Genomic DNA, 21,254 nt, shown 5'->3' on the forward strand with positions numbered 1-21,254 from the left:
CTTGGGTTAGCAAAGGCTGAGACCTGGCGGGGCAGAGGTGGAGCCATGTGTGTGTGTTAACAAGTGCTCTCTTTTAGCTATTAATGAGTTCAAGTTTTGGAGCAGGTTGGCTATTTGTTGCTAATTGTGAAAGCACATGGCATAAAATTTTAATGGCCCTCCTTATGGATGGGGCGGATTGGGGAATGGCCGGATAGACTGAAAAAAACAGTGACTCTGGGTAGATTACTAAAAGCCATCCAGTTCCTCTTGGGATTAGCTCACTTGCTGAGTCATGGCCATATGATAGTTAGATTCCTTTGGGCCTTCATATGTTCAGGGGATGGAAAGGCAGATGAAGAATACCTGGAACGTCTCACCCGCTAACCTCCTTTGGTGTCAGTAAACGGTTCTAAACGGTTCAAGGCAAACACAGCAAAAATGAGGCAATCCTTTTGACCAGGAATTTGACTCACTGGACGACTTTATTAAAACACCTTAACACTTTATTAAAACACAGTTGTTCCAGACGCATTCTTCTACCGCAAAGAAAACATCTACACTTTCTACAAAAAAACCCCACCTTCCTGGCAGTAACTGATTACTTTAATTGCCAAAATTGAAAGGTTTTAATGCTAGACAGTAACTCCCCACTTAAAGTCGTCCCGGTTAACATTGTTTCTTTTCTGATCAATTAGAGAACATGCTTGTTTAAAGTTGCGCAATGCTCCATTATAATGTTGTTTGGCAGCCGCCTGCTTTCTCCACTGCTTGCGGGAAGAGCAGCCCATTGGAACTGGCTGGTGGGGACTTGGAACCAGGGTGGGCCGGCAGCCTCCTATCAGCTCCCCTAAGTTCCCTGTGCGGCAGCTGCCCAGCAGGCTATCAATTGCTGGGCAGTTCAGCTGTCCCTCCCTCCACTGCTGTGTGCTACTCCTGCCCTCTGCCTTGGAGCTGCTCCCAGGAGCCTCCTGCTTGTTGTTCATTGCTATGCTAATGTCAGGGTGTTCCCCTCCCCACCCAATTTTGCCCCCCCCACTCCTTTACCCCATCTCCATAGAGCTGGGGGAGGGGGGAATATGACAGGGCTCAGGATGGAGGGAGCTTGCTGGAAGCAGCTGCTGTCTCAACTTGCTGATCTACTTAAAAAGGCAATGTACTTAGAGTGCAGCCAGCGTACTTAAAGGGGCAATGTGCGTCTCTCACACACATGGTATATATCTCTGTCTCTCTCTGCCATGCTGTCTCCTCACCCTGCATTCGTGCTGCCTTGTAGCATGTGAAGCTACATTAAAAACAATGTGTTTAACCCTTGAGGGCTCAGCCGAGTGCCACTTTGTGATTTAGCAGTAAGGCATTTCCTGAGAAATATCCTACCCTCTGACTTCACCATCTCAACCAAGCTTCACAATCATTGTTGCTGTGTACAGTATTAAATTGTTTATTTAAAACTTATACTGTGTGTGTGTGTTTATAGTCTTTTGTCTGGCGAAAAAAATTTCCCTGGAACCTAACACCCAACCCCCACTTACATTATTCTTATGGGGAAATTGGATTCACTTAACATCATTTTGCTGAAAGTAGCATTTTTCAGGAATATAACTACAATGTTAAGCGAGGAATTACTGTATTGAAAATCACCTTCCACTGAAGTTTAATCCAGTTTTCAATTAGATAAGAGTATTTTACACAGACAGGGCAAAGCAAGCAGTTTTTTAAATCTAGATTTGGTTTAGCTCAGGTTTTAACTTTAGGTCATAGAAAGGCTAGGGTTAAATTCAAGAGTGCTGTTCTCACAGATTTCTGCCCAAATTGATGGAAATCTTGTGAAATCAACTGATCCTGTGAAATGTTAACACTCCTGGACTGAAATCTCATGAGAAAAACCTGTCTGTGTGAGATTTTCACCACATTTGAAACAAAATAAAAAAGAAAGGCCTTGGTCACATTTTGATTCTGACGTGGGACTAAAACTGTAGGGATAGCTTTGGATTCATGAAGGAGGGGATGGTGAGGTGTGTATCAAATATGAATGGCTCTTTAAATGAAATGTGAACGTTTGGGGATTTGAGGTTTTATTACTAGCCTATCGCTGCTTTTATTAACGGTGTAAGTGTCACCGCATAAAAAAACCTAAAAGTGCACCTGTACCTCTGAATCAGTAACAGACAAATGCACTGCAACAGCAGTTACCTTGCAAAATAAGTATAACTAGGTCATTTGGGGCCTGGCTTTTAAAGACAGCCATGCATGATTGCCTGTGCCCAATTGCCTTGCCCATCTGCCTGACTGTACAAACAAAATACTGTTTGTGCCCAGAGGTGTCCATCTAAGTGGACAACGTGCATGCTGAATTCTGCTATTTTTATGCTTCAGGGCACAGGCCCATCTTTGAAAATCATGCCCTTCAGTTCCATCCAAATGACATCTGCTTAAACCTGGTTGAGACTTTCTTTTATTATAACTGCATGAAGATTAAAAAGTTGCATAAATGACTGTTTAGATGTCGGCTGATACACCAGCAGGGCTATTCTTCGCTTTGTGACTACAGTTGCAATTGCTGTTAATGTTAACAGAAGCTAACTCCTGCTGAAATTGTAGATGACAATAGACCTTAACATTTCCCATTAAGGGGGGTGACTTATTACAAATTTCTATTGCAAGTTTTCCATGTACAGTGTAGATTTATAAAATGTGTGTTGAATGCTTGCAGGCTTTACCCTTCTAATGGCTCAGTAGCACACATCTCTCATGCTAGCCCCTGGATGTTCTATTCACCCAGAGGGTGATCTGAGCCCATAAGCAATGTGGTCCCCGAGAAAAATAAGAGCACCCCCCCCCAGCGTGCAATCTATGAGTCATCGTTGAAGAGACCTTTGGAACGTTGGCATGGCTGGTGCATAAATAACAGCTGTTGAGAAGACTCTTTTGTTACATGGTGGTAAGTGATGCAGGTTTAATATGAATATTTATTCTGCTAGTTAATAAAAATGTTACCATAGGAACGGTTATAATGCAAGGTACTTACACTTCCCCTGGACCCAGTGCACATAATTAAAAATATAGACTTGCCAATAATTAATGTGAACTTTTGTATAGTGTTTTAAAACGAAAATGCTATTGACTAATAAACCAAAATATTTTTCTTCTAGTTTTAATTATAATGTTCTGAGACAAGGACCGGGACTGCTTGTTGAAAGGGCTGTGTGCCGATTATTTTCTTGTTTGTTTTTTCCCTTCTTAGCAATCAAATTTCAATGAAAAGAAAAACAGGGTATGAGAGATTCAAGGCCTGGCCCCCTCCTCAGGGGAATAGTGCCTTTGAGCCCAATCCTGCTTCCACTGAATCCAATGGAAAAATCTTCACTGACTTTAATGGGAGCAGAATCAGATCCTCTTATTTTGATAGGACTGTTAGTGTGAGTAAGGGCTGCCAGCTAGGGCCCTATATTTAGAGGTGAGATTGTGAATGTGTTTGTGTGCATGTAAGTGAGCAATGCTCTTCTAGTTGCTGTTGATGCACTATAGAGCTGCAAGTGGTAACTATGAATATTTGATAGGGTATTGCCCAATGGACATACAAGCAAAAGGCTGCACTGTCCCAGTGGCAGGACATGAATCAGACTGTGGGCAGGTCTGCACTTAAAAAGCTGCATCGGTGCAGCTGCGTTGTGCTGCTTAAGTGAAGATGCTTGTATGCTGATGGAAGAGCTGCTCCTGTTGGCGTACTTAGGGCTAGTCTACACTAGAATCACTACAGCGGTGGAGCTGTAGCGCTGCTAGTGCATACGCTCTATCCTGATGGAGAGAACTCTCCCATCGGCAAAATTACTCCGTCTCCCCAAGCAGCAGTAGCTATGTCAGGGAGAGAACTTCTCCCACCGACCTAGCACTGTCCACACTAGTGCTTACTTCGGTGTAACTTATGTCACTCAGGGTATGGCTACACTTGCAGTTGTACAGTGCTGGGAGTTAAACCTGTCTTCGTACAGCTGAGTAGGGAAAGCGCTGCAGTCTGTCCACACTGACAGCTACCAGTGCACTGTCGTGGCCACATTTGCAGCATCTGCAGCAGCATTGGGAGCGGTGCATTATGGGCAGCTATCCCAGCGTTCAAGTGGCTGCAACGTGCTTTTCAAAAGGCACCCCCCCGAGCGACCGTGGGAAGGCTTCTCCCGTTGACATAGCTACCACCTCTCAGGGAGGTGGAATAGGGCTTGCACAGACTAGCCACCCTCCTGAGGCCTTGGCTACACTAGAGAGTTAGAGCAGGGGTAGAGTGTGACAGGGAGCGTGGGGAAGAGATAGAGTAGATTTTTGGAGCCGACACTGTGTCAGCAGCTGCCTTGCAAGTTCCGACCCCCTCTCCCACCCCCTCTCACTCACTGAAAGCAAATAGCCCTCTTTGTTTTTTTCCTCACAGACCAGATAAGCAGCCGCTCCGAAACAGACCCCCCCTCCCGCCCGCCGCGCTGCTTCTCTTCTGAAGCCCCCTACCTCCCTCTCTCTTCAAGCAAACACCAGCTGTGGGCCTTCCAAAGGGAGCCCCCTGCCTGTTCGCTCATTTGCAGCAAACAGGAGCTGTGTTTGTTTTTTTGATAAGCAGCCCCGGGAGCCCCGAGTTCACAACAAAACACACAGAGGCATCACAACAAAACAAAGAGAGTTATCTTTCTTTACTTAGGATTATGGGAAGGTTCCCGAGGTCAGTTACAGCGTAGTAAGATTATTCCCTGTTTACACTGGCACCCCAGCGCTGCAGCAGCAGCGCTATACTCTTTATTCCTCTCGTAGAGGTGGAGTACATGCAGCGCTGTAGCCAGGGAGAGACAACGCTGTATGTGCCTTGCCAGTGTGGACGGAGAGTGAGTTACAGCGCTGTAAAGCCACCACCAGCGCTGTAACTCTCTAGTGTAGCCAAGGCCTCAGGAGGGTGGCTAGTTTGTGCAAGCCCTATTCCACCTCCTTGAGAGGTGGTAGCTATGTCAATGGGAGAAGCCTTCCCACGGTCGCTTGGGGGGGTGGATTTTTCTGTAGTGTAGACCTGGCCTGTGACTTCAAGAATCACAAGCTGGTGCTTTTTCACACCAAGGGGGAAATAAACTGTGCCAGCCTTTTTGATAGTGCTTCCCCTCTGTCGACTCTGAAGTGCTGGCATCTGCATGAAGGGGTGAGGTAGGCAGACTTCCAACCCCTGCCTGCCTGTTGGTAGCTTCTCTCCCCTGCCCCCAATCCTTTGCCCCCTGCTCTTACAATGTGGATAGTGCACACAGGAGAATGGGGAATCACCCTAGTCCCCTCTGTGGGAAAGCAAGAGGCCTCATGATTGAGCCTTTAAAAAGAGCCAGAGGCTCAGTTCATTCCTGTTTTACACCTAGTGCAGCCATTTACGTCTGTGCTAAGTGGGTGTAAAATGCTACCATTCCAGTACAATAGTGTTTTATGCCTACTACGCACTCACTTAGCACAGCTGAAAATGACTATTCCAGGAGCAAGGCAGTGGAGAATGGTCCATTCTCCTCCGATCAGAAGTCAAGATTTGATTTTGTTACTAGAGAGTGTGCTCTTTCTTCTATACCCTGATCATATTCTACCACCTGCACAAGTAAGTCCTCTGGTAGGTTTTTGAATTAAGCACATTAAGATTAGAAAACGTATGTCACACACAAGAAGACTGACTTTTTTTCAAGAGGTCTCAAAGTGAAATTCTTCACTGGCAGTTTGATCACTGTGGTTTTATACCACCTCATCAGAGTAACTTGCCGCAACTGGAGCCCTGATAGCATTATACAAAGTTTCTACTCCAGGGTTAAAAGTTTCATTTGACACTAGGTTGTTGTTTCCCAAAACTCCCATCAACGTGGTCTGAACTTGTTTTTATAAAGCAGCCTTAAAATGTACCATCTCTACGATACATAATACTGCATGTGTTTTAAATCCAGACTGTGCATTCTTTGTCCACCCAAACCTCTGACAAATAACTCCGTGTGTTGCACCTAGCCCACAAAATTAATTTTGACCAGTCTGCCAAGTCCAGGGAGAGACTCACGCTGGGATTTGGATCAGGCCCTGTAATAGCAGCAGCTAAACTTGAATCAATGGATCAAAAGCAGAATAAAATGTCTGAGTTTCTGACAAAAAAAGTTGCTGTACTTGGGAGATGATTAAATATGCAAAACCTTGCCTAATTAATTCCTCTAGCAGCAAAAACATACCCTACACATGTCATTTCTTTTTAGTTGGATAAAATCCTAATAATCTTTCATATTCTGTCAATTTGTCCATGAAATAACGCTGCAATTAAAATAAATTGACACATTTGTCTTTATAGCACTTCATTCGCCATCCCAGCGTTCCCATTCACAGCTCAGTCCACCTCCAACTTTCACCATATGGCATCATATGTTTACTTCTTCTAAATCTATCCTGTGGAGTACTTGGAGTCCTGAACTTTACTGCAAGCTCAGCACTGGTATAGATAATAGTCTACAGAAGTGCAGCTAGAAAATATCAAATGACGGTAACTAACTTGGTCCTGGTGACTGCAAAAAAATTGTTACGCAAGCAAAAGTAAAGTGCATGTGTGCAGACGTACTTACCGACCGGCGAAAGGCTCTGGGATGGGTGCGATACAGGGTCAGCACTCGCTGAAGCAGGAACGTTCTTCACTGCTGCTGCTCTGTGCTCCTGGTCTCCTTATCTAGGGAGCAGCAATGGCTGTTGCTATGGTAATGCTTTGTTTCAAGAGTACTCTGGGGAGAAAAAAAAAAGAATAACCTTTAGCCTGTGCACTTAACAGATTTTTGATGATGTGATGGTTGCTGCTTTTTTTTTTTTTAATTGGAATGAAGGAAAAAAATAAATTCTACGGGAAAAAAAAACTTTAAAGGTTAAACAACCTTTTATACCAGAGATCAAAGGAAATGATCCAAACATTTTGATGGAGGAATGAAAGGAATTAAACAGGGGATGGTAAATCTTAAAGTGTACCAACTGGAGATAAAATCAGCTATGGCAATTAGGATGCAGACGAGAGAGCGCTAGACTGTTTTTTGCTGTATACAGAGCTGTGCAGTGGATGAAAAAGGTGCAAGGAGGCAGGCCAATAAACATTAAAAGTCTCCAGCAGTGAGGTTTGGCTGAGGACTGCGGTGTTTGTGTGTGTATGTGGCCTTGACTCATTACACAAGTCTGACACACTGATGTCATTTAGGGGAGTGAGGCAGGGAATCTTCTGTGGCTGCTGTATACTTGCCAGCAGTGCCCAGTCTTTGCTATTTTAGTCCATTGCTTTAGATGGGACTGTTTGGAAGGAGGAAAAATATATAAACATGCCTGATCTTTGCAAAATCAAGACAAAGCACTCTGCTCAGTTGACGGTATTATGAATCACACCCTTTTTAGCATTCATCCCCATATGAAAAAGTCTTCTCCCAGCGCCTTTCATTAAACCATTCTATAAAACCGTGACTGCTGACAGTTGGTTTGTCACACTCGGACTGCCATTCCCATGCTGTCATTATGACATTGCAACATATGGTTTAAATTAGTCTTGTTTTCTTTCATACAATAGAAGGAGAGTGTGCCAAGGGACCAAACATGTTTGGTGCTAGCTCCGAGTCCTGGGATTTGCTGAACACCCTCATCGTCTGTGACATTCAAGTCCAGTCTCGCAAGGTGTTGAACACTTTTAATTCTCTAAGGGCCACTTTCTGCATCCATTGAGATGTGATTTCCTAGCGACTTCACTGGGTGAGATGGGCATTTATCCCAGATGATACAGGGTCAAAAATTTCAAAAGTGCCTAAGTGACTTAGGATCCCATGTCCCATTTTTTCAGAAGTGGGTTAGACACTCAGGATCTTAAGTCTCACTGAAAGTTAATGGGACTTAAATGCCCAAGTCACTTCTGAAATGGGACTTAAATTCTGAAGTAGAGCTTCTTGGGGGTTTTTCAACTAAACATTTTTTGTCAAAAAATGCCAATTCGTCCAATCCAAAACTATGTGCAGAAAGGGGTCAGTTTTGATGAATTTCCCATTTCAAATAAAAAAAAAGTTTCAAAATTATTGAAACCTCCTATTTGGACCTTTTCTGAATGAAAATAATTTCTATTTTTCATGTCAGAATGACATCATTTAAGTAAATTTATAGTTGTGTGTCTTTTAAAGGGAATAGTTAAAATAAAACATTTTAATTGACCTGAACTGACATTTTTATGGATTTTAGATTTTTTTTCAAGATTTCAACTTTTTGTCTCAATTCAGGACAGGAAAATATTTGGAAAATCACAGCAATTCTTCCTGCCCCCAGTCTACGCCTAATTCATTTAAATGCTCTTGAAAATGTTATCCAAAGCCCTTAACCGAGAGTTGTGGGTGCAAGAGTGGGCAAAGCCTATCAGCTTACTCACGTTTGGCTAAAGCCTCAGCTGGTGTAAATTGGCATAGATGACATTAAACCTGCTGAGACTCTGGCCTATTGTCTACCATAGAACTTTTACATGAGCAGGGTGTGATGGTTGATATTATGCAGTTATGATGAAGGTATTATGAAACTGTTGTATCATGAATGCCCCTCTGCATGTGTAGCCACCCTGAAGAGACATGGCTTGTGACACATCTCTGCCAGATCAAGTCAGTTGTGAAGGACTATCAGCACATGAGTAAGTCTTACCTGGGGAGAACAAATGAGTAACTGCATCTTAGGGGAAACTAGTTTGACTTGACCTCTCTGAGGAGAGGGGGAAAGCAGAGAGCAGACCCCCGTTACCAGGAACAGAACAAAAGATGCTAGGTGACAAGTTATGGGTTTAAATAAGGATTCTCAGGGCGGAAGAAGAAAGATATTCAGAGAAAGTTCGGGAAGGACGAAGGAAGGGCATAGATCAACTAAGAACAGAGGAGGTGATCTGCGGGAGGAGACTGTAGGTTTCGGAACTCAAGGCAAGCTCTGCAGCAGAAGGACCTGGACGGCCCCAGAGGACACGTACCCCTGCCCAAAGAATGCCCTGCAGTAGTGAGGAAATGAAGGTGGGGAAATGTGTGTAGAGTTTATTATTTTTTTATAGATTCAGTAAAGAGCAACAGGATGGTGGAATTCTATGCAGAGTGTCTGAGTGTGGTATAAGCTACACCTACCATGTCACCTCTTGAAGAGGAAAACCAGAAAGCTCATACCTTTGATAGGATTCTCAGAGAGGGTGCATTCAAGCTAACAGGGAGTCTTGGTTCCAGGGCCCGGGCAGGGGAACATGAGATTTCAGCTCTCAGGAGAGAGTGTTAGACAATGGATCAAGGATATGCCTAGGGACTCCAAGACTGGGAAAATGCCTGTACAGACTCTGGAAGCTTCAGATATTCAGGGATCCAGAGGCTGGGGATACCACCTCAGCAATCCGGTGGGCTGCCCGCATGGGGATCCTGACCAGATCAGTGGGAGCAGGATTTGGCACCCCCCCAGATGCTACTCTCCTCAGTGCCTCCATGTTTCTTGTTACCTGCTGTGGACAGCCATAAAGAGATTGAGACTCCTTCCAGTTCTGGAGAAATGTCTGTTGATTATTCTGCAGGGAAAGATGGCCTGATAAATTTGCTGAATAAATAGTAAATCTGTACTTTGACCGTCCCCTTAATTAGCATGATGTCTATAGAACTACTCATGGACTTAATTTGCAATCGTGAGGCCTAAAAAGACAAGCACCTATGAGGGAAAAGGGAGTATGTAATAAATATTTATAATATATTTGCTATTTGGTTTTGGCTTGACTTGTAATTAAGAGGGAGATTTTCTAACGCATAAATGGTTGTTAGGATTCTCACTCCCATTTACTTTCAAAGGGGATTGAGCACCTACCTGCTCTTTGTCCTTTTAAAATCTCCTCCTTTACAAAAAAATATTGACTTCCTGGAACTGCCCCCAAAGCCAAACAATAATACATTGGCCGATTTATTGAAGGCATCCTGGTGCCAATGGAAGTGCTTGTCTTCTTCATAGTAGATATATACTCTGGTTTTGTAATGTAAGTTCACCTATCCATTGAAAAGTGCTGTCATATGTAAGGAATGGCATGTTAATATATTGCCATTGACAACAACTTGTAAAAACTTTCCTGAATATAACTTTATTTGCACTGAACTCATTTTGCTAATTTTGAATCTGCTCCAGCTCAGGGCCAGATTCTGATCTCATTTACACCCTTACATTAAATTGAATTACCTTTGAGGGGAAAAATGCAAACGAGCAAATCAGATTAATCAACTCAGCCTAGAGATGTGAGCCCTGCAAATGCAAGAAATAGTTTGTGAAGGCAGCAAAACCTCAGATTCCAGGAGACCTTGTAAAATGTGGTGGTCTGTGTTTTCTTATTCTCCACCCTTCTCTCCACACCATAGGTCACAAATTAATTACTGAAATAGTTTTACTGAGGCCAGGTTGCTGTGCTAGTTCATTTTAAAATATGACGTCTCTTTTATAGACATTGTGGTCTGGAAAGAATGTCATGAATGCAGAGATGGCTATGGGGCTTGCTCATGAAGAATGGACTGTGAACATGAGCCTAGGCGAGAGGACAGTATGCATGGGAAACATGAGGAGCAGTCTGTTGTGGAGAAGGAGCAGACAGCATGCATGGTGATGAGGGGACAAGACATTATGGAGATAAGTTTCATACCATGGTGTATCTATCCATAAAATCATAACCATGGAACGTCTTCTCCAGAGAGATGAGGATAATTGAGAACACCATTGCCGTGATGCACAAAAATAAGACCTAATTTTTAAATAACGGTATAACAGTACTCCATAATTCCCCAAATCTACTGCAGAAGATTATGAAGGGAATTTCTTCTTTTAAAAAAAACAGTTTAAGTTACGTTGCAGAAAGAAGGAAGAAAAATGTTTCAATATGTCTGTCTGGGAGTATAATTAGTTTCCTGATTTGAATATGTGCTCAGATAGTATGGGGAGAGGGGCTGGTACTTGTGATGCTGGCAGGTCAAATGCCAGCTCTTGCCCAGGCTGCAGGCATTTGCTAAGAACTAACAAACTCGTAGCTGGAGACCAGACCCATTCACCTTTGTTAGTTTTGATCAGAATAGGGCAGGGGTCAGCAACCTATGGCACACATGCCAAAGTTGGCACGTGAGCTGATTTTTAATGGCATGCTGCTGCCTGCCGGGGTCCCGTCTGCTGGCAGCAGGCTGAGCAGGGCTGGTGGCCGGGATCCCACCAGGCAGCAGTGTGCCATTAAAAATCCTTCCCGTCCCAGGACACTCTTCTTTACCCCTCCCGCCAGCATTTGCACATGCTTTCCTGACCTTCGTCACTTCCGGCGGGAGCTTGTGTTTCCGGGTTAGCGTGTCCATACTGCTACCTGGTGTCCGCAGAGTCTGAGCAGCCCCGGAAGTGGCCCCACCAGCAGGGGAAGGAAGAGGGACCCAGCCACACAGGAGTTGCAGTGCCTGCAAGGCCTGTAAGTGGGGAAGGGTCCTGGGTCCCAGCTGCGCCATGCACCCACCTGCCCTGAGCACGGCCGGCCCTGTTCCCTGGACTCAGGCAGGCTGCCCCGGGGTTGGAGCCCCGGTGCCGGGATGAGCTCGGCTCTGTACTGGGGCAGGCCGCATCCCACAGCCCGAACCTGAGCCCAGGGGCTGTGGCTTGCCACCTGCTGGACCCTGGGAACAGCTGGGCCACGCCTCTTTCCCCACCCAGGTCACTGGACCCCGCTCCCCCCCAGCATTGAGGGCAGAACCCAGGAGTCTGGAGCCCTAGTCTCCGTCTGCTCCCCATTCCCTCAAACAACTAGAACCAGGGGGAGCTCTAGGAATTTGGCTGCCCCAAGCAGTCATGCCTGCGGGAGGTGCACCGGAGCCGCGGGACCAGCGGACGTCCCACAGGCATGACTGCGGAGGGTGCGCTGGTCCCGCGACTCCGGTGGAGCATCCGCAGCCATGCCTGCGGGAGGTCCACCGAAGGCGCGGTACCAGCGGACCCTCCGCAGCCATGCCTGCCGGAGGTCCACCCAAGCCGCGGGACCAGCGGACCCTCCGCAGCCATGCCTGCCGGAGGTCCACCCAAGCTGCGGGACCAGCGGACCCTCCGCAGCCATGCCTGCTGGAGGTCCACTGGTCCCGTGGCTCTGCTGGACCTCCCGCAGGCATGACTGCGTAGGGTTCGCTGGACCCGCCTGCCGCCCTGCCGGCAAAATGCTGCCCCAAGCGCGCGCTTGGCACGCTGGGGTCTGGAGCCGGCCCTGACTAGAGCCCAGCTGGGAACTTAGGAATCCAGAGTCCTCGCTCCCAGCTCTCCTCCCCCGACACCAGCGTCAGACACCAGCCCCTTCCTGGAACCCAGGAAGTCCCAACTCCCACCCCGCTCCCTGCCCTACCCCTCCATCCCCCCAAGCCCCTGCCCTGATCCCTGCACCCCCCCGTCACACACACACAGCTTTCTGCTCTGACTCCTGCACCCCCAGCCCTCTTTCCTGACTCTTGCACCCCCTCACACACACCCAGCCCTCTAATCCTGACCCCTGCACCCCCCCTCACACACACCCAGCCCCTGCCCTAACCCCTGCACCCCCCCATAACCCCATGCCCTGACTCCTGCACCCCCTTCACATGCCCCCAGCCCTCTGCCCTGGCTCCTGCACCCTTCTCACACATACCCAGTCCCCACACACCCCATGCCCTGACTCTTGCACCCCCCACATCCCCACCCTCACCCTGAGCACCAAATGGGAGCTCCTGCACCGCCCTCCCCGCCCCACATTCCCAGCCCTATGCTCAGTGCAGAGAGAGAGGAAGAGAATGGGCTCGAATCAGGGAGAAGGTAGGTACCCACTCTATGTGGGCAGGGCCGGGACCCCAGGCTGGCAGAGGACTGAGTGGGCTGGCGGCGTAAGATCAGCATTTTCATTTAATTTAAAATGAGGCTTCTTAAACATTTTGAAAACCTTTTTTACTTTACATACGACAATAGTTTAGTTATATAATATAGACAGAGAGAGACCTTCTAAAAACGTTAAAATGTATTACTGGCACGCGAAACCTTAAATTAGCGTGAACAAATGAAGACTCGGCACACCACTTCTGAAAGGTTGCCGACCCCTGGAATAGGTATTAGTCTGATAAGAATGTATTTAGTGTTTAGACTTTATGAAATGCTTGTAAATTGCTGCTTGCATGAATCTCACTTATAACGTCAATATTCTCTGTTATAAGAAAATATGTACATTTTGCTTTAGACCTTTGAAAATGTTTCTTTGAACTTGTGAAACCAGGCACTAGAATCTGTTCCCGCCCCCGGCATACGTGCTGGAACTAAGGGTGTGGGAGGTGCTGCCGCACCCCCTGTCTTGAAGTGGTTTCCATCATATACAGGATTTACAGTTTGGGTCAATGGTTTTCAGCACCCCCGTTATAAAAATTGTTCCAGCACCTCTGCTCCCCGACCCATCAAAATCAGATGAGCCATCAAGGAATATAGCAATATGAAAAATTGGTTATCGCACCTGGGAAATGCTACGTGCAAGGAAACTCATCCTGTGGACTTGGAAGCTGAATGAAGGAAATAAAACAAAGCCACAGGAAAATTTTCCATCTCTCGCTGCTGTTTGAACTCTGACCAGAGATTCCAATGGGTCTGCCCTGAAGGACACTTTGAACTGACAGATCACACAACTCCGTCACTGTTAGGATTTAGATGATAACTAATTTATGTGCATATGTTTGCTGCTTTAACTGGTAAATAACTCATTTATTTTTCTTAGTTAATAAACCTTTAGACAGTTTCTTACAGGACTGGCTAAAGGGATTGTCTTTGGTGTAAGATCTGGGGTACCAATTGATCTGGAATAAGTGACTGGTCTCTTGGGAGTGGAAGCAACCCGAATATTGTGCGATGCTTGGTGTAAGTGACCATTTACACGAAGTCCAGTTTGTTTGGCTGACAACATAGACGAAGAGCCTAAGGGGCCTGTCTGTGACTCCATGGTAAGACTGTTACAGTGATCCAGGCATTCACAGTCGTTTGGCTTGGTGAAATCTAATTATAGAACACACTACCAGTTTGCGGTGTCTGCCCTGTTTTTTGACAGTCTGCCCTGAGGTAGGCACTCACAGCCACTCCAGACAGTGTTAACACATTAAATAGCAGATAGATGAGCTGGGGGCAGCAGGCCCCAGCCCCCCCGTCCCGCTCGGGTCCCACAGGGGAACGAACGGGGCTGCCGCTGCCTCCACGTGGCGGGAAGTGAAGTCCCCGTCGGAGGCCCCGCGCGGGCAGCTGCTTCCCTCTCACCCCCATCCGTGGGCACGTACAGGGAGCCGCTTCCCCAGGTCGGACCCGGGGCTGCCCCTGCAGGTACTGCCCTGCCCTCCTGCCTGCGCTCGGGGCCAGGCCGGACTCACTCACCCCGTGCTTCCCTGCGTCCCCCGGGCCTCCCTCCAGCGCTTGCGCTGCCATATAGCTGATCAGCGCAAGCCTGGGAAGGAGGAGGAATGCAGCGTGCCTGGGGAGGAGGCAGGGATTTGGGGAGGGATCCAATGGGGCAGTGAGGGGGTGGGGCTGAGGGTGGGGATTTGGGGAGGGATCCAGTGGGGGAAGGAGGGGATGGAGTCAGGGTATGGGAGCGGAGGGCAAAATTGCTTGTTTGTCCATTGTCCCGACCAAACATCGGTCGGGACGTGGGACAAACAAGCAAATATTGGGACAGTCCCGATAAAATTGGGACGTCTGGTCACCCTAGATAGGAGAGCTGTCTGTTATATTTTATTCCGAATGTGGACATGTGAGTAGTGTAAAACCAAACCAAACACTTTAACGTCCGAAACAATGTTTCCCATCATGGTCTTCCATCCAAATGGTGACATTCTGCTGAAATATGATCAGAGGCTATAGTAGTACAAGTTTGATTGCAGACAGAAATCTTATCAATTTATGGCATGGGGCAAAATTTTCAAAAGTGCCTGTGTTACTTAGGAGTGATTTAGGCATTGAAAAGATTAAATCTATTAACTTTAGTGAAATGTAGGCTCCTAAGTCACTTAAGCACTTTTGAAAATTTTCTCTAGGTAATAAACTATGATTCATCTTATAGTTTAGGTGACTGCTGTCAGGATGGTTTGATGTGGTAGTAAAAGGCAATCAGCACCTAGTAGATCAATGACTATAATGAGGCCTTTCATCAACTAGAAGTGATGTATTTAATTTTTACCTGGTGTTAAACTTCATAGCGTCTTTGCTATTCAAAAACATTCAGGATGTGATAGACAAGATTCCGTGCCCGAGATGCCTAACTTTCACAGAAATGATGATATTTCTCCATTTTCTTTTGCATTTCTATAAGAATACCAATTGATTTTATCACTGCAGCAAGGCCTATAGGGCCAGATCTTCAAAAATAGGAGTTTGACTTTAGGAAAATCTTTGCCATGTTCTGAAATAAAGTATATTTGCCTAGCAGACAGACCATCTGTGTCGGTTATGAAGCTGAGTGAAGCCACTGAGGCCTGAGCAGTCTCTGGGTACGTCTACACTGCAATTAAAAACCCACAGCTAGCCCATGCCAGCTGACTGAGGCTCTTGGGGCTAAGGGGCTGTTTAATTGCAGTGTAGACATTTGGGCTCTGGCTGGACCCCGGGCTGTAGGACCCTGCGAGGTGGGAGGATCCCAGAGCTTGGGTTGCAGCCCGAGCCCAAACGTCTGTTCCACAGTTAAACAGTTACTTAGCCCAGGGCTGCCGGGGGGCGGGGGGGCAAGTGGGGCAATTTGCCTCAGGTTCCACAGGGGCCCCCACGAGAATATAGTATTGCAACTTTTTTTATGGAAGGGGCCCCCAAAATTGCTTTGCCCCAGGCCCCCTGAATCCTCTGGGTGGCCCTGCCTTAGCCTGAGCCCCACAAGCCCAAGTCAGCTGGCCCAGCAATGGGTGTCTAACTGCAGTGTAGACATACCTCTGACCTCCCCACTGCCCCGGCAAATGTTAGCAGGGCTACAGGAGAGACTTGAAAGACTGGCAAAGCACAACTCAGGCTTGGTCTACACTAGGACTTTAATTCGAATTTAGCAGCGTTACTTCGAATTAACCGCGCACCCGTCCACACCAGGAAGCCATTTAATTCGACCTAGAGGGCTCTTTAGTTCGAATTCGGTACTCCACCCCGACGAGGGGAGTAGCGCTAAATTCGACATGGCTATGTCGAATTAGGCTAGGTGTGGATGCAAATCGAACTTACTAGCTCCGGGAGCTATCCCACACTGCACCACTCTGTTGACGCTCTGGACAGCAGTCCGAGCTTGGATGCTCTGACCAGCCACACAGGAAAAGTCCCGGGAAAATTTGAATTCCTTTTCCTGTCTGGACAGTTAGAATCTCATTTTGTGGTTGGACATCGGGACGAGCTCAGCAGCACCGGCAGCGATGCAGAGCTCTCCAGCAGAGGAGTTCATGTAATCTCTGAATAGAAAGAGGGACCCAGCATAGACTGACCGGGAACTCTTGGATCTGATCGGTGTGTGGGGTGAGGAGTCTGTGCTTTTGGAGCTGCGCTCCAAAAAACGGAATGCAAAGATCTACGAGAAGGTCTCCAAAGCCATGAGAGACAGAGGATACAGCCGGGATGCAACGCAGTGCCGCGTGAAAATCAAGGACCCCAGACAAGGCTACCAAAAAATCAAAGTGGCAAACGGACGCTACGGAGCCTGCCACCACTGCCCCACCAGTGACCATGGACTCTGACGATGGGACAGTGTCGACGGCCAGTTCCTCGGCGATATTCGCGGACGGGGAAGATGAGGAAGGGTTTGTGGAGGACGAGGCAGGCGACAGTGCTTACAACACTGGTTTCCCCGACAGCCAGGATCTCTTCATCACCGTCATGGAGATCCCCTACCAACCGTCCCCGGCCATTAACCCGGATCCTGAATCAGGGGAAGGAGCAGTCGGTAAGTGCTTTAACCATGTAAACTTTTATTCTTAATATAACAGGAATCTGAAGTATGTGAAAAGGAGGTCTCTCTATATATGGGGATAGAACAGAAATCCTCCTGGGAGATCTCCACGAAGCTCTCCTGGAGGTAATCGAAAAGCCTCCGCAGGAGGTTCCTGGGGAGAGCTGCCTTATTGGGTGCTCCGTGGTAGCACACTTTTCCGCGCGAGGCTTTCATGAGGTACTCAGGGAGCATTGCCTCCCCGAGCATGGCTGCATAGGGCCCTGGTTTGTGCTGGCTTTCACACAGCATGCGCTCTCTATCTCCTTCAGTGACCGTCCTCAGGGTGATCTCGCTCGGAGACTCCTGCATCTAATTAGGGGAATTACTTTAATGTTACGCCTGGTCCAAAGTATTTGTAAAAAATCTCCGGACAGACGGCATAGCAGAGACTCAGCACGCTGCTGCGTGACGAGCGTAACGGAAACCCAAAGAATCAAATGGACGCTCATGGAGGGAGGGGGGACTGAGGACGCAAGGTATCCCACAGTTCCTGCTGTCTCCGAAAAGCATTTGCATTCTTGGCTGAGCTCCAAATGCTTCTAGGGTCAAACACAGTGTCCGCGGTGGGTCAGGGCATAGCTCGGCAATTTACGCACACCCCGCCCACCCCCAGAAGTGAAAGGGAAAACAATCCTCTGTTGACTCTTTTACATGTCACCGTATCTTTACTGAATGCTGCAGATAGACGCGATGGTGCAGCACTCAACACCAACATTCTTGCTCCCCCCCCGCTATGGATGGCTGATGGTACAATAAGACTGATATCCATCATCATCATCAGCCTATTGGCACATGGGACAGTGCAAAAGGACTGGTAAACATGCTGACTAGCATCTGTTAGGTCGATCAAGGGCACCTGGCCCTAATTTTTCATGGTAGATGGTGCAGTATGGCTGGTAACCGTCTTCATCATAGCAACAGGGGGCTGAGCTTCATCAGCCCCCACCCTTCATGTGTAAAGAAAAGATTCAATTGCCCCTGGACTAGCAGCAGGATGCTGGGCTCCTCTCCTCCACACTCCTTAATGTCCTATCTGGACTATCATAGCAACTGGAGGCTGCCTTCCACTCATTTCTCACTAACAAGTCACTGTGTCTTATTCCTGCATTCTTTATTACTTCATCACACAAGTGGGGGGACAATGCTATGGTAGCCCAGGAAGGCTGGGGAAGAATGGAATGAAAAGGTGGCAGGGGCACCCACTGTGAATAGCATACAGCTCATAATCTATGCAGGATCTGACACAGAACAGCTGTGCTCTATGGTTCTCTGATACAGTAGTTTTCTAGTACACTTGCCCATATTCTAGGCAGGACTGATTCTATTTTTAGATACCAAAAAGGAGGGATTGACTCAGGGAGTCATTCCCAGTTTTGGCTTTTGCGCCCCTGGCTAAGAGCAGCCAGGGGCACTTATGACAGCAGCAAATGGTGCAGTGCAAAAGGACTGGTAACCATGCCCATCTTATTACCAATTTATGGTATGGTAGATGGTACAGTATGGCTGGTAACCATATCTGCTGTCATGCAAAAGCAAAAGCATGCTGCTGTGTAGCGCTGCTGGACCGCCTCTGTCAGCGGCATCTAGTACACATACGGTGACAGGCACAAAAGGCAAAACAGGCTCCATGGTTTCCACGCTGTGGCGTCTGCCAGGGCAATGCAGGGAAAACGGGCTTGAAATGATTGTCTGCTGTAGCTTTCCCGGAGAAAGGGATGACTGACGACATTTACCCAGAACCACCCACGAAAATGGTTTTTGCCCCATCAGGCACTGGGATCTCAACCCAGAATTCACAGAGACAGACTAGTCTGTGTTCATTGTTCGCAAAAATTTATCTTTGCAAGGAATTCACTCCCTTTTTCCCATCACACAGCTTCGACTGTCTCCAGACCCGCCACAGCATCCCCCTCACAGAGGCTGGCAAAGATTAGGCGGCGAAAGAAAAAGACACGGGACGAGATGTTCGCTGAACTTATGGGGTGCTCCCGACCACTGGAGCAGAGCCAGTGGAGGGAGACCCTCTCTCTGTACCAGCGCTCACACAGCGAACGGGAGGAGAGGTGGCGTGAGGAAGACAAGCAGGTGACTCAAACGCTGCTTGGACTAATGAGGGACCAAACGGACATGCTCCTGCGCCTTGTGCATGTTCTGCAGGACCTCAGGCAGGAGCAGAGAGCCCCCCTGCAGTGTATCTGCAACCGCCCTCCCCCGCCACAAAGTCCCATACCCCCCTCACCCAAAATAACCAGAAGGAGGGGCACCAGAGGCCGTGTAAACTGTCACTGCACCCCAGCAGAGTGCTCAAGTACCCAAAAGCTCTCATACCCTAAATTTTGAGAAGTCCTTTCCTTCCCGCCTCACCCAAGCCCCCATCCCAGTTTCATCCCCTAACTGTCTAGTTGATAATAAAAAATACTTTTCTGTTAATTACTATTTCCGTCATGTTCTTTCAGAGGAGACTGTGTTTGAAGCGGGGGAAGGGGGTTGATAATTTGACAGGACAATCACCTTTACCAGGGTACAGACATGGGGGCAGGATCAGCAGCAGGTCACACACACACTGCAGTCAGTACGCACCCTGGTCGGTATGGGAGGTGGTTTGCAGGTTCTGTGTGGGTGGGGGGGGGTACGTGACTTTGTAGCGGGGGAGGGGGGTTACAGATCTCATGCAACGGTCCCTGTCCTGGACCACAGAGCCACGCAGCAGAGGAATCTGTATCCGTCCTCCCCCGCCAAAAGGCCACATAGCCCCCGCACACAGAGTCCCAAAAAGGAGGGATGGCAGGCTCCGTTGAAACATCCAGTCCGGCACTGCAGACCGCTCGGGGAGCAGGAGCCTGTCATTCCTCGAGTTTACAGGCGGTCTTTACATCACTGCACACCCTACCCAGCACAGTCCGTGTCCCAGTTTCAACCCTGTAACGCAAAGTCATCAATAAAGAAACCTTTGTAAAGTTACAGTGGAACATGTATTTTATTTTTAAATGTGTGTTGGAAGTTGGGGAAGCGGGGTGGGCGGGGTATGTAACTGCAGATGCTAGTCAACAGTCACTTGGTAAAGAAACAGGGGCAGGTTCAGCTTCTCTGTAAAGAAACTGAACAGTCACAGGTCACACTGCTCACTGCTCGCTGGTACTTGAAGAGTTCCTTGTCGCTGTGCAAGGCGCCTGCACAGAGCTTCACGAGCCAGGGCATTAGCGGGTAGGCTGGGTCCCCGACGATCACTATAGGCATCTGCACATCCCCGAGACTTATTTTGTGGTCCGGGAAGAAACTACCTTCCTGCAGGCGTCTAAACAGACCAGAGTTCCTGAAAACACGCACGTCATGAACTTTGCCTGGCCACCCGACGTTGATGTTGGTAAAACGTCCCCCATGGTCCACCAGTGCTCGCAGCACCATTGAAAAGTAGCCCTATTTCTCAGCAGCTGACTGTGGAAGAGGTGGACGATAAGGTGCGAGGAGTTGACAACGGCCATAACTGCAGCGGGATCTGTGCTCAAAGTGCTGTGGCGCCCGTGCTGTCACTGAGCAGAAAAGTGCACGAACAGATTGCCCGCAGGCGCTTTCAGGGAGGGAGGGCGTGATTGATGGTTCAATGATGACAGTTACCCAAAACCACCCTCGACACATTTTTCCCCCCAGCATGCATTGGGCGGAAATCCCAGAATTCCAATGGGCAGCGGGGAGTGCGGGAACTGTGGGATAGCTTCCCACAGTGCACCGCTTCAAAAGTCGACGCTGGCCCCATTACTGTGGACTCACACAGTCGAACTAGTGTATTTAGTGTGGATACACAACTTCGACTTCATAAGGTCGATTCCACAAATTCGAATTAAGTTGATTCGAAATAGTCTTGTAGTGTAGACATACCCTCAGTCTGGAGAGGCAAATGGAGTTTCCAAGTCAGCTCTTCGGGATACCCTTACTGTATGGTGCTGAGGCAGAAAAGAATCACAGTAAGCTGCTAGGTTATGGTAAGCCCTCTGGAGGCACTATAGCCTGGAAGTAAAATCTGCATTATAGGTGGAGGGCCTTAAATAACTGCAAACCATTGCAGTCAATTGTGTATGACAGAGCTAGTCAATAACTGAGGGGAAGACATTAGCTCCTGGTGGATTCTTTTCTGATTTTAAAAGCAACTCCATGGTTATCTGACTCATGCATAGGTTCTAAGGCCAGATAGCGTAGTCTGACCTATATAATACAGGGCATAGAATTTCATGCACTTACTTCTGTAGAGAGCCCAAATGCTGGTATTTATCCCATATATCAC

The 21,254-nt window shown here is 47.7% G+C and overlaps 1 protein-coding gene across 3 annotated transcripts in view; it reads right to left on the reverse strand.

Annotated features, from left to right (window-relative positions):
- PPP1R17 (protein phosphatase 1 regulatory subunit 17) overlaps positions 1 to 21,254 on the reverse strand; it is a 53,411-nt gene that overhangs the window by 18,245 nt on the left and 13,912 nt on the right. For 2 of the 3 annotated variants that reach the window (XM_045003428.1, XM_045003425.1), the window contains exons 2-3: positions 9,479 to 9,544; positions 6,579 to 6,731 (exon numbers count right to left, since the gene is read on the reverse strand). The gene's annotated coding sequence lies outside the window, so the exon portion shown is untranslated. The remainder of the gene's footprint in view (positions 1 to 6,578; positions 6,732 to 9,478; positions 9,545 to 21,254) is intronic. The other variant, XM_045003427.1, reaches the window with a different exon arrangement.

Source organism: Mauremys mutica, chromosome 2 (assembly GCF_020497125.1).
Source record: "Mauremys mutica isolate MM-2020 ecotype Southern chromosome 2, ASM2049712v1, whole genome shotgun sequence".
In the NCBI taxonomy this organism is placed as follows: domain Eukaryota; kingdom Metazoa; phylum Chordata; order Testudines; family Geoemydidae; genus Mauremys; species Mauremys mutica.